The 9,700-nt window shown below is 36.3% G+C and overlaps 1 protein-coding gene across 5 annotated transcripts in view; it reads right to left on the bottom strand.

Annotated features, from left to right (window-relative positions):
• Positions 1–4,211, bottom strand: part of LOC119575465 (gastrula zinc finger protein XlCGF8.2DB-like) — a 7,664-nt gene extending 3,453 nt beyond the window's left edge. The window contains exons 1-3 of one of the 5 annotated variants that reach the window (XM_037923108.1): positions 4,069–4,211; positions 3,293–3,403; positions 960–1,157 (exon numbers count right to left, since the gene is read on the bottom strand). The gene's annotated coding sequence lies outside the window, so the exon portion shown is untranslated. Of the gene's footprint in view, positions 1–959; positions 1,158–3,292; positions 3,453–4,068 lie in introns of all 5 variants that reach the window. The other 4 variants (XM_037923106.1, XM_037923107.1, XM_037923110.1 and 1 more) reach the window with 4 other exon arrangements.
• Positions 4,212–9,700: the final 5,489 nt, after the last annotated feature.

A 9,700-nucleotide genomic window follows, 5' to 3' on the forward strand; every position in this document is an offset into this window, starting at 1 on the left:
GGTATTTATTTCAGGGTGAAGAAAAGGACTGATGACAAGGAGGGGTGCATACCTGTTAGCTAGGAAGTTACCATACAATATAATGAAGAAGGTTGTGCCACCCCCTAGCAAATATAGCACATCTACATACATATTATAAAACTAGGTAATGTCAGAAAGCATAGGTGATGAAGACATATTCACATACCATATAATGAGTACACTCAAGAGCCAAGGTGACAAACAACCACATAATAATTGATGCAGGAATGTAAGGAAACTCTAAAACCTCTGCAAGCATTACCAATCTCTGAGAGCCGGTGGCATGTGATATTGCAAAGTAATCAAATTTTGTGTAAGTGCCATCTAGTGAGTGGATGAACTTAAATATCCAATTCCTGAAGATTCCTTAGTGGTAAATAAGCAGACATGTTAGTGTGATTCTTGTTGCATATATGTGAAGGGTGTTTCAGGGTTGGGAGGAAGTAATCCCCCTTGGGGTTGATGCTAGGGACAATAGATATGTGGCTGACACTCTTTGTTTATTTCATTGCATATCATTCATGTTTAGCCACATACTGCTCTATACCAATTTCAATATTATACTTCACTCCTTCCCTATAAACTGGGCCTAGACTGTAAAGTACAGGTAGCAATATGCAATTTACTTGGCCATCAAGATTTTGGAAAGTAAGGCATCACAGGTAATGTACACAGTTGTGAATACAAAATGAGTTTCAAAGATTTAATGTTTCCACTCTTAGCCCCGTCTGTGCACTGGGCTAAACCAAAAAAGTTCTTGAAGTAAAGCTTTAATGGATAATAAATAAAGAAATAAACAAACACTATGACTATAGAACTTCTGCACTGATTTTACTCATTATATTTGATCACAAGACCTATTGATCATTATAAAAGATCTAGTAACTCATGCTTTTGACATCTTCCACAAGTGTAGCATGTAATTTCTCAAAACTCACCATTAATCCCTTCTTTATGAAGAAGCAGGCTAGATTATTATTATTCTTTCTTCTTTTATAGGGTTTTAGACTATACTGTCGTCTATACTCCCTGGATCTTTTGTTGTGGTTCTTCGTTGTTTTCAATGTCTTGTCTTTCTAGGAAGATCTTTGTGTGTCTCAAAATGTAATACCTCTTTATGGTTTGTAGATTTGCATCTGCAATTAAAAATTTCAAGTCAGGATTTTGTACTCTTGATAAGGTATAGTATAAGGTAAAGGTTGTTAGAAGGGGAAGGTATTAAGAGGTAGGAAAGCAGGCTCAAATGGAGAATATTTATGCTTCTGAGAAAGGAAAATAAGTTGTCTAAGGAAAAGGTAGGGATTCCGAGAGGATGTCCAATTGGTTGGGGGGTTCAGGAAGAGCAAATAAGCGAGGAAAAGTAGGTATAGGTTGCTGTAAAGCATGGGCAGCATAGTAGAATATGTGGGACTGATAGAGGAACATTGCATGAGGAGTATAAAGGTGGATCATATTTTGACATGAGATAGGAATGTGTGAGGCAACTGTGCATAACCAGGCAAAAGCAAGAGCAGTTTCCCAGCATCTATTCTTATGGAATGATACTGACCAGTGAGAGATAGAAGGTTGTCCTGAAATATGCAGCAAGTTCAGTATTTTTATTTATCTACTGAAAAATTTCTGCCGCAACAACATCTATGGTCATTAGCGGCATATTCAAAATATAGTGATGGTGTGAGGCTTGGAGGCAAAGCCCCAGGTAAGGAAGTGCTATATGACATCAAAGGTCATATGGCACTATGGTAAAGTAGAGAAGCAAAAAGGATTAGGAATGAGTTCATGATTAGGGTAAAGTTACAGGTCAAACAGTACTAGAGGGTAGTATAGTAGTGAAAAGGGTAGAGAGAAGGAGCTGATGGGGTACAGTTGAAGGTAAGATTGTTAGAAGGAGTTAAAGGAGTAGGGAGCATTATGATACAGTATTGTGGCAAAAACAGTAAAAATGAACTTAAAATTAGAATAAGTGGACAGAACAGGGGATAAAGGAAAGGAGGAGAAAAAAAATATGCAAAATTAGTTGAGGCAAAGGCTGAGGACCAAGGTAGGTGTGATTCCTTACCTTGGGCCTCAGTCTCTGTCTCCTAAGTCCCCCCACAATAACAACTAGCTAGGGACTGGGGCAGTTCTACTAGTTAAGAAACTGTTTATTCATTTTAATATCTATAATAGCAATAAGGTAAAGTTCTTTATTAGAACAATATGTCTTAAATTTTAACGGTCATGGTATTATAAGAGAGTATGGTAGTTGAGGAGTGGAAAGAGAAGTAAATGGGGTGATAGGGATTAACAGAAGGGGAAGGGGTTTAGGATCAAGGGTGATTAATTCAAAGTAGGAGATTTGTGCATCCGAGGAAGGAGAATATGTTGTCATCTGAAAAGGTAAGGGGATTCTGTGAAGATGTCAAACAGGTTAGGGCAGTGGTTCTTAACCTTTTAACTACCATGCCCCCCTATAGGAATTTGTCCTTCTCTCCATGCCTCCCTTGCATCTGTAAATAAAATTCCCTGCCAGATTTTGAAGAAAATTATAAGTATGGTTTGTTAGTCTTTTTAATGAGTATGAATTAGTGGCATTATAATTAAACTTTCCATCATATGACCATGTTCTTGTTAAGAAAATAACAAAGATAATTAGAGAAATTACTATCTTTTTTTCCAAGGACTTGCACCCCCTTTGGAAAATACTAAAGCCTCCCTAGGTGGTGCAAGTTAGAATCCCAAGACCATATCTGAGCAATTACAGTATTTGGGTATTGGGAAAGGTAAACTATTTGACTTGCTATGAGGTGTAGCCAATAGCCACCCTTTCTGGCAGTGGTCCTTTAAACAGAATTTTAAAGACCCTTCCTGGAATCCATTTATCTATTTTGTTTTTTACCTGGTTACCTTTTTTGATTCTTATTATTTCCTGAATGTTCAAATTATTAGCTAATTTTTCTGATTTTTTCTCTCATTCCTTCTATCCAGGTTTGTTTTGCCTGGGTACATGTTTCCATGAGTATAATCTGTGATTACACAGGATGCTGTTTTTACAATTTCTTTCCTATTGTCATTTTTTTTATTATTACTTTAGGGGTCTTAATTTCCGTATGTTATCAACTTCAAATCTGATTGCTTTTCCAATACCTAATACTCTTACTGACTTTTCTATGATGTATTTCTGGAATCCTTATTCATTTATTGCAATTGTTAATTGAATTGGGTTATTAAAGTTTGACATAATTGAATATCCTGTTAGCTGTATAAGTATTACTTTTAGGTATGATCTTACTTGTGTGTTGGGTTTAGTGTTGTTATTCATTACTGGTTGGAACTGCATGAAGTTCTCTCTGGCTTCTTCACAAGTTGCTTGGAAGGTGGATTTGCTTCACTATCGCTATCACTGTATTTGCATCTTCTATAATTTAGGGTTTGTTAATTTTTCACAATACCTTCATATGACCAATTGCAATGATTTTGGTATTGATGGATTCCTCTCACCCTCTAGTACACATACGTAGGAATTATCATTCTTTCCCTGATAGTAGGGGAGGGCAGTTACCTGGGAAACAAAAGGGTTAAATGATTATACATAGAATCAGGCACTATATTGTATAATGCAGGGAGCTGTGCCCCCTGTGACCCTCACATGGTGGGGGGGGGATGACTGCCCTCAGCGAAGAAAAACAAGGAATCCTCCAAATATTCATGGCAACAAAAAGCACAGGACAGACTCAATGTTGGGCATCCCTGCTGTGAATTTGTGGAGAATTCTTTGTTTCTCTGGGCAGGTATTGGGGTGGTAGAAGCCCCTCAGGAGGGAGGTCGCAGGGGGCACAGCCCTACATTGGACAATCTAGTGACTGATTCTGAGTATTATTCATACTTTACCCCACAATTTCCCTGCTACCTATCATGCCCTCCCCTGTTATTGGGGCCACGATTGTCGCTCATGGGAGGAGGGGGGGTCGCGGCATTATTTCGATACAGTTGGATAGCAGAGTGAGGGGAATCCATCGACACCAAAATCGTCGCGATCGGGTAAGCGAAGGTAATCTGAAAAATTACCTAGGGTTTCATAGTTCATTTGCTTGGAAGTTCCAGGGCTTCTCGCAGGGGTGACTCTATTGTCCATGTGTTCACTAAGCACTAAACTGGGCTAGGTATTTGCTCTCTGAATGCTTAGACGGAACCCTACACGTTTGCCTCTGGCGAGGCCTCCGCGGATTCAAAACAAGCGTTTTGTTAAGCGTTCGTATAACCGAAAGCGTCACTGTGGTTAACAAATTACAAAACTAAATTGTATTAAATGAAGAAATTTCTTGTAATGATGATAAGGTTAAATAAACTCTTTGTAATCTTAACTCTATACATGATAGGAGAAAAGGAATCCTCCACAGTTCCTGTACAACAACCCACCCCGATAAACCCGAAAAGTAAAATAATAATGAGTATATAATGTAAATGAATGACCCCCCGAAATATATATATATATATATATATATATATATATATATATATACATTTCTAGGTTTATATATAAATAAATAATAAATAAATATATATGTATATATATATATTATATTATATATATATATATATATATATATATATATATATATATATATATATATATATATGTGTGTGTGTGTGTGTGTGTGTGTGTGTGTGTGTGTGTGTGTGTGTGTGTGTTAGGCTGGGTTGGCTCTAACTTTACTCCTGTGATTCAATCAAAGGTTATTTCGGGTAGATTTTTTGATCGTTGAAACTTCAGATCAGAGTATGGTAACATTCTGTCCCAGTATCCATCACTATTCCTGGAAAACCTTAAGATGAATTAAATTTATTTTTTTTACATATGTCATCATTATTGATATACCCTTTCGTATATATTGTCCAAGAGACGAATGGGTTCTTCTTTTAATAAATATTGTATTTATCGTGTCTATGTACTTAAAGTTATTTCACTGGTGTAAGTGTAAAGTGATTTAACTGGTGTAAGTGTAGTTTCTTTTTGTTTCGTCTACCAGTGTGTTTATCCCACCCCGTATCTCAGTGGTGTGGTTTTCTTCTTGTTCAGTGTCCTATAATGTAGGAGTGACAAAATGGGATTATCTGAAACACTGTGTACAAAAAGAACTTGCAAATTTATTTCGTAAAAATACTTACAAATATACTATAGTTTTTTGGCCCGTCGTCCGCTAACTGGAATTTACGTTAACTCCGTACTATACTAGAGATAATCTTAATCTCTTTTTATGTATATTTACGTTTTATTACACTGTTTTCTTCTATTGAGTCCCTGGAGTCAACAATGATTCACCTTCACTCAATGATGCTCGAAGCTGAACTGCCTCCAAGGAGGGCAGACCCGGGGATGCCAGGTCACCTAGACAAGGGGCTTGTTGTTCTGGTGCATGGGTGCTGAGGTGACAGTTTCAGGAGGCGATTTGGTATTTTGGCCCTTATCTCGTGTTAAAGTAACCACCAAGATCGCCCACAAGTAGTGTACCCCTAGCATATACACAACTTCTACAACTACAGCCTCACTGCCACGAAATTATATTTTGTGGTCTTAATCCCATAGATTTTCTTATCATCATTAGTAACTAAGGGTTTGATTTTATCGACTAGTACATTAAATATAGCATAACTAGAGTGTCACTGCTTCTGGCCGATGGCACACACACGCACACAAACGCACACACACACACACACACACACACACACACACACAGATATATAATAATATATATATATATATATATATATATATATATATATATATATATATATATACATTTGTATATATATATATATATATATATATATATATATATATATTATATATATGTTTGTTGTGTGTGTGTGTGTGTGTGTGTGTTGTGGTGTGTGTGTGTGTGTGTGTGTGTGTGTTGTTTGTGTTGTCATTATATATATGTATATTATACTGTATATATATATATATATATATATATATATATATATATATATATATATATATATATATATATATATATATATATATATGACTGGTAAAACACTGCCGTGTTGATACTATGGCAGAAAAAAACACAATGCACAGACTTGATTTATTCATAATGAGACAATTGGATTCCATTTCAGGTATGAAGAGGAAATGGAGAAGAGGGGGTATAAAAGAAAGAGAAAAGAGAGGCAACGCGGTAACACACACACACACACACACACACACACACACACACACACACACACACACACACACACACACACACACACACACACACACACATATATATAAGATAGATAGATAGATAGATAGGTGCATATATATATGTGTGTATGTATATATATATATAATATATATATATATATATATATATATATATATATATATATATATATATGTATGTATGTATGTATGCATATTTATGTATATGTATTATGAAAGTATTTATATTTAGAGTTTAACTACGCAAACGTCTGACGTGAGAAAATATGATCAAGTTACAATACACAGATGTGATCTTAATTACCGAGTTTCGTATATCACCCAGGGGTCGGACAAAGACGCGTCCCAGGCAGTACCCGCGACTTTGACCTTTCTGGAGAATCTGGTCATTTCCACATCATATGAAAATCACCCTCAGAGGCCGATCAAAGGGCGGACCCATGAATTGCGACGATCCGCAGCCAACCAATCAGGAAATAGCGACCTAAGCTGACACTTGGATCAGCCACACCTATTTTCCTGTAAGACGGGTCATCGCCCCGCCTAGCGAGCCGACCCGGGATATACTAACGTTAGCGATATTATTATCGATATTCAAATGTCTTTATGTTTTATGAATACTCAGCATTTCTCTCTCCTTATCATGAAGCTTGTTAGTCTTCTAAACACCATAATTCTCCTCTCACACACAACAGTATATAAGGTACCCTTGTTCTTTCACCACGAAATCATCATGTGACCATATGTATCTGAATTTGTGTTCATTCAAATTCTTAAAATGTTTAAAAACGAAATTTGTTCATTGAAATGTCCGAGCAGTCGCCACAGACCACTCGCCTTCGAGGGCATGGCAAGACGCCTCGCTCTTCCCTGGGCGTCTATGTCTCTCTGTACTCCAGCTACCAAACTCCCACAGTAAAATAGTATAAAATTTCGACGACTTTAACACAACTCCCAAGAATCAAACAAGCAGTACCATTATAGAAGAACACGAACTCCCACATATTACATGGGTGCCATCAGGAGGGATAACTCCACACATCGTGATACATCATTACAGTGAGAGAGAGAGAGAGAGAGAGACAGAGAAAGAGAAGGAGGAGAGAGAGAGAGAGACAGACAGACAGAGGGGGTGAGGGAGAGAAGAGACAGAAAGAGGAAGACAGAGAGAATCATTTGATTAATTTTAAAAAGAAAAGAAAGTTCGAGAGGCAGATAAGAATTGAGAAGAGAAGAGAGAGACAGAGAATGAGAGACGGCAAGAGAGAGATCAGAAATGAGAAGAGCAGAGAATGTAAAAAAATACTTTTATATATATCCTAGAGGTATGCCATCTGAGAGAGAAAGAATAGGTATGTGAAAGAGAGGCAGAAAGAGAAAAACAGAGAGAATGATTTGATTTACTTCATAAAGTTAAAGAGAGAGAGAGATAAGGAATGAGAAGAAGAGAGAGAGAGAAAGAGAGAGAGGGGGGGGGGGGAGAGAATATGTGTCAATTGGGGTGGCAGTTAACTCTATCCCTTTAAGGGTCTGGCTTTCCCCACCCTCCAAGGGCCACAATTATATATATGTATATATATATATATATATATATATATATATATATATATATATATATATATATATATATATATATTTTTTTTTTTTTTTTTTTTTTTTTTTTTTTTTTTTTTTTTTTTTTTTTTTCTATATCGGTCCGGTTTATCTCTGAGAGAGATAAACCGTATGCAAATGACACCACATTGACCATAGTTGACAGGGAAGCTATTTATAATCCAAATATATAAATGAAATAGAAGAAACAGAGAATAAGTGTGTGAAAGAGAGACAGAAAGAGAGAGAGAGGCAAAAAGAGGAAGACAGATAATCATTTGATTTACTTGATAAAGCTAGAGAGAGAGATATTAGAAATAAGAAGAGAAGAGAGGGGAGAAATTAATTTGATTTTATTTGGTAAACTTAGAAAGAGAGAATGAGAGAGCACGAATGAGATGAGAAGAGAAAAGGGAAAGAGAGAGGTAGATAAATAGCGAAAGAAAAAGTGAGAGTGATCGATTGAGAGAGAAGAGAAAGGGAGAGAAAAAAGATAAATAGATAAAGAGCATGAGCTATAATTCCAGCTCTTCCCAACCTGAATTAGGTAGAGAGCATATGTTATAACTGCAGCTTTTCCTAATCTGCATTTTCTTCTCCTTCCTACGTTTTATAAAACAAGACAAATCACCAAGAAAGTCTACTCCTTCTAAAAAGAATGAATGACATTGTTTGAATTTCATTAGTACTTATTATTACTTATTGACCCTTAAAGTTACTTTCCATGATATAATCTGAATTAAAACAACCATCCTCCATTCCCTATCCATTTTCTTTTCTTTTTTTCTTTTTTCAAATTCTATATACAGTCGATTAAGAACAGTTTCGCATTTGACAAAATTGCATTCCAGTCTTACAACAGATAAATCGGCTTTTTTTTTCTTCTTCTTCTTTTTAGGAGGGAAAACCCGAGATATTTTTACGATCTTCACATTTTTTGGGCGGGAAAATCACGGGGCGTTGTCGGATTACCTCATTAAACTTCATGGGAATAAATAATCAATATGCAATACTTAGCACTACCGCATTCTGTTTAAATCGTTTCGCTTACTGATATTATTTCGTATTTACATACAATGTGATCCGATGAACAGGAACTTAAAAATCAACATATTTCGAACAAGCTGAATGAATACATGCAAGGGAAATGGACGCAGCCGTCCACTCACCTCCTTCGCGTGGGCTGCGTATTTTTGCTAATTTTGCTTGGAATTACAGGATCATGGTATTAAACAACCTTTCAAGTAAGTCGTAAAATATTCCTCAGTATATAGAACTGAGAACTAATTAAGAACAGATAAGATTCATAAGATAAATTAGGATAAAAAGGACAGGACTTTTTCTTCAATTCTGAATTTCAGGATCATGGTATTAAACAACCTTTCAAGTAAGTTGTAAAATATTCCTCCGCATATAGAATTGAAAACAAATTAAGAACAGGTAAGATTGATAAGATAAATTAGGATAAAAATGGACAGGACTTTTTGTTCAATTCTGGCGCGAGCATTAGTATTACTTTTTAATTACTATCATTAATGGCCTCAACTTTATGTTACGTAAATCTGAGTAGTTATTTTCTAAACAAGAAATTTATGACAATGGTTCGTTTTTAAGATTATATGTAATATTTTGTACACTGTCACTCATGCATGCACGCACACAAGTAAACAAGCAAGTGCGGAAGCTCTCTCTCTCTCTCTCTCTCTCTCTCTCTCTCTCTCTCTCTCTCTCTCTCTCTCTCTCTCTCTCTCTCTCTGTAGTGAAGTGGATACGTGATCTTTACGCCTCACATACCAGAAAAGCCATGTGTGCCTTCTCTTATAATAACTCCACTGTCCTCAGCCGACCCCAACAGGTCTACAACCGTGACAATTGATAAAGTGACCTTAGAACACG

The sequence above is a fragment of the Penaeus monodon genome, chromosome 7, assembly GCF_015228065.2.
Source record: "Penaeus monodon isolate SGIC_2016 chromosome 7, NSTDA_Pmon_1, whole genome shotgun sequence".
NCBI lineage: Eukaryota > Metazoa > Arthropoda > Malacostraca > Decapoda > Penaeidae > Penaeus > Penaeus monodon.